This window comes from Marmota marmota, unplaced genomic scaffold, assembly GCF_001458135.2.
Source record: "Marmota marmota marmota unplaced genomic scaffold, marMar, whole genome shotgun sequence".
In the NCBI taxonomy this organism is placed as follows: Eukaryota; Metazoa; Chordata; class Mammalia; order Rodentia; family Sciuridae; genus Marmota; species Marmota marmota.
The window spans coordinates 66,149,646-66,153,944 of record NW_025999900.1 but is presented as its reverse complement, the minus strand read 5'-3'; the positions used below and the strand labels follow the sequence as shown (position 1 = coordinate 66,153,944).

General features: G+C 40.8%; 1 protein-coding gene across 7 annotated transcripts in view; it reads right to left on the bottom strand.

The window, feature by feature from the left end:
- The window catches only part of Wdr20 (WD repeat domain 20), a 63,242-nt gene that overhangs the window by 45,440 nt on the left and 13,503 nt on the right, over positions 1-4,299 (bottom strand). The window contains exon 1 of one of the 7 annotated variants that reach the window (XM_048799353.1): positions 4,236-4,257. The exons of the other annotated variants lie outside the window; for them this stretch is intronic. The gene's annotated coding sequence lies outside the window, so the exon portion shown is untranslated. Of the gene's footprint in view, positions 1-4,235; positions 4,258-4,299 lie in introns of those variants that run through there. 7 annotated transcript variants of the gene reach the window in all.

The window sequence follows — 4,299 nt, the reverse complement described above, 5'->3', positions numbered from 1 at the left end:
TTAAGTGTCCCTGAGTTCAATTCCCAGTACCCCCCGCCAAAATAAATAAATAATAAATAAATAAAATAGCTAAATACCATAAACAGAAATTTTAAAATTTCTGCTTAGAAACTCACAGGATAAAGAGGGAACAAAAATGGAAATAATAAAATATTTAGATCTCTATTAATATTACATATTTAACATAAAGAAGGCAATACTTTTTTTTTCTTTTTTTTTTAATATTTATTTTTTAATTTTCGGCAGACACAACATCTTTATTTGTATGTGGTACTGAGGATCGAACCCAGGCCGCACGCATGGCAGGCGAGCGCGCTACCGCTTGAGCCACATCCCCAGCCCAAGAAGGCAATACTTAAAAGGAATTCTAGAACCTTGAGCACATCACTTAAAAAATGATAAATTTTATGGTTATGTTTCCAATTCAGTAAGCAAGAAAAAGAACAGAGTAAACCTAAAGAAAACAGAGAATAAAATAACATATTGACAAAGTAGAAAAAAAATAACAGTTGTTTCTCTGAAAAAAAAAAATTAAATCACAAATCTTGTCTGTTCGGCAAAAAATTAAAATCTGAATGAGGGGGTGAAGCTCAAGTTGATGTCAGGGCCCAGCAGCTGCCTAAGCAGCCACAGAAATCTAGCCACGCCCTAAAGACTCTGGAGCAGGTCACAAGCCTGCAGGAGCAGGAGAGTCCCAGTTATAACCAAGAGAAAGCCACAGTCAGTATTGGAGACAGATGGCCCAGAAAGCAACAGAAGCCAGAGAAGGAGCTGGCAAGTCACTGTCAAAAAGGAAGACCTACTAGAGTGGATAGTGACTGAGACAGCCCTTTACTGCAGCATATGCTAGTTTAAATTTTAATTGCCCTAACTGCTTTGTGCTCTCACAGGAATACCCACTGGGTTAATTGACTGCAATAAACACTTTTTTCTGGGAGAGGAAGAAAAAAAGGCAGAAACAAACAATTCAAGGAACTAAAGGGAAACGTAATTTCAAATACAGAGAGGTTTAATGGAAGTGAGAAAAAAAATTGGGACTGAGTCATTATGGAAATCCAATAGCTAAAAATGAGGTAGAGCTGGACATGATGGCACATACCTGTAATCCCAGTGGTTCAGAGGGCTGAGGCAGAAAGAATGTAAGTTCAAAGCCAGCCTCAACAATTTAGAGAGGCCCTAAACAACTAAGCAAGGCCCTGTCTCAAAGTAAAAAATAAAAAAGGGCTGGGGATGTAATTCAGTGGTTAAGTGCCTTTGGGTTCAATCCCTGGTACCAAAAAATAAAAACAAGGTAGAAGTTGGGCACAGTGGTACATACCTATAATCCCAGCTACTTGGGAGGTTAAGGCAGAAGAGTCACAAATTTGAGGCCAGCTAGGCAATCTAAGCAAGATCCTGTCTCAAAAATAAAAGGGCTGGGGATGTAGTTCAGAGTTAAAACACTCCTGGTTCAATTATCAGTAACACACACACACACACACACACATGCAAAAAAAAAAATTAGGCATTGAAGGAACTAACATAGGAGGTAAAGTAGTGGGTGGCCAGAGAGATGTGGGCCAGAAAGGTAGAAAAAGAAAAAATCGGGATATAGAATGTCAAGACAAGAAATGTTTCAATAAAGACAAAATGATTGATGGTATTAAATGTTGCTGAGAGGTGGAGAAAATTATGAACCAAATAGTTTCCAATGAACCTGGTGGCATGAAGTTGAGTAACTAGTTTCCTGGACAATGAGAATTGGGCTGGCAGGAGGGGGGTGTCACATTGAAGTAGAAGGATAACTATAAATTTGGATTCTAGATTTGAAACTGTTTCAGATGATGACAAGACCCTGAGTGTTACTGTGGAAGAGAGTGACAGAGATGGTCTAGAGGAGACCCTCAGGGAGCCTTGGAAGCCACTGAAACCAAGTGGTCAAGGTGCTTAAGGGTCATGCAGTGGAAATGAAATCACCCAAGACGATGGCAGAACTAGAGTGGAAGGAAAGGCTATAGGCAGGTATTGGCGTCTGCAATGAGCAGAGGTGGCCAGGAAGTCAGTGTATGACTATGAGGAAGACAGAGAAAGTGGTATGACTCTGAGGGAAGGGGCTCCAAAGGGATGCTGGAGAGGCAAAGTGACACTGAAGCCTAGTCCATCACTGCACAGACAATGTAGCAGTCATCTCTCTGCAAGGCCTCCACAGTTCCACCTGAGTTTTCTCACGGAACCTTAAAAGTGCTGGTGCATCAAGGAAAACCCTGAGGACAACATGCATCATTTTTTAATAAACTTGAGTTAATGCTGCCCTCAGTCTTGCTAACTACAAGTACACCTATTCCACAATCCAGGGGAAAAAAAGAGCCACAAGGAGTTGTACAATTCCTATAATGAAGAGAAAAGACGTGACAACAGCTTTTTTCTGAAGGGAGAATGAGCATTTTTCACCAGTTCTCCAGGACAAGGAACACATGTTCCAAAAAAGCTGCTCCAGGCATTCAAGACACTAGACACAGCTTCCTCCCTGGTTAACGCAAAAGAATTCTAGGGCTAGGGTTGTAGCTCAGTGGTACAGCACTTGCTAAGCATGTCTGAGGCACTGGGTTTGAGTCTCAGCACCTCATATAAATAAATAAATTAAATAAAGATCCATTAACAACGAAAAAAAAATTTTTAAAAAACAGAGAATTCTAAAAGCATCTCAAACAATGCAAAAGGGCCCAGCAAGCCTAACTGTGTATGTTTCAGTACTAATGTGCACTGGGTTTGATTCATGAAAGGGATTTTGAAAAATCACTTCATTTATTCAATTCAGTTCTTAGAAGATGATAATTCTGAACAATTTATTCATTTAAAAAAAATATAACATGCCTACTATGTACAGGCACTGTGATGGACATGGATGAGTAAGATATGGATTCTGCCCTCAAGATTCAGTGTAGGGCTGGGGATGTGGCTCAAGCGGTAGCACGCTCGCCTGACATGTGTGCGGCCCGGGTTCGATCCTCAGCACCACATACAAAGATGTTGTGTCTGCCGAAAACTAAATAAATAAATATTAAAAAAAAAAAAAAAGATTCAGTGTAGAGGGGGAAACAGAAATTCAAACATGCAAGATCCAACACTGTATGAAGAGGTGGGAGGACCTTCATGGCAGCCTATCAGCAAGAACACAAGAGAGACAGGTCTGCAAGCAGGGCAGGAGCACAGCGATCCCAATGCTTTGCTTGCTGTGATGCAAGCCCTGCTGTACTGAGTACCCCTACCCCCTCACTGGACTGTTCCCAAGGAAGAACAGGGTTTCTTACTTCTGGGTCCCCTTGTAAGATCCTCAGCAGTTCACATCTCCTGGTTGACTGCCCAGTGTCTATCTGTAGACCATTCTCCTCTCTAGTGTTGCATATCCTGGTTCCAGAGTGGTCTCCAGGGCAACAAGGGTATCAGATAATCCAGTCCCTTTGCTAAAGGTGTGGGTTAGTCAAGACCAGGTCAACCAGTGCATATTTCCTTGACCACAGGAATGGGCTGGTAATTCATTTTGGAGCTATGAGTCAAGGAGGTTTGCTGGAGATTTTACAAAATTCCTTATTCTGAGGGACTCACTGAAGAGATGTTCATTCTTATACTGGCTCTCATTTCTGGTCTACGTGGTCCAGCGATAAGAAGCCTAACACCTCTACCACTGTTTGGCCACCTAAGCCAGACTGACAGAACACAGAAAGCAGAACAAAGAGAATCTCAGCAAAACACAGCTGGCACCCAGTCATGCTGAAGCCCACCCCACCTCTGAAATTTTCAGCAACATAAACTCAAGCATCCCTTTAAAAATTAAACCGCTTTGAGTAGGTTTCCTATTCCTTGCAAACTAAAACATTGCTAACATTATGATACCCAGAATATGCTAAATCCTATAACACACTAGTGAATCAGTCAACCAACCCCCTTTATATCATATTTCAATGTTCATCTCATTTCCAAAAAAGTATGTTAAACTTAATTCCAAAATATTAATATGTAAATCTTTTCTCTCTTATTTAAACCTTTGAGAGTGACAACTGTTAAATTACAAACTATAAAAAATTCATAATAGAAAATTTATAATTTCAACTATGAAAATTCTTCATAGCAAGAACACAACACATATACACAGAACACAAAGTAAGAAGACAAACAGCAAACTAGGAAGAAAACAAAATCTTTAAAAAGCTCCAATACAGGGGCTGGGGATGTGGCTCAAGCGGTAGCGCGCTCACCTGGCATGCGTGCGGCCCGGGTTCGATCCTCAGCACCACATACAAACAAAGATATTGTGTTCGC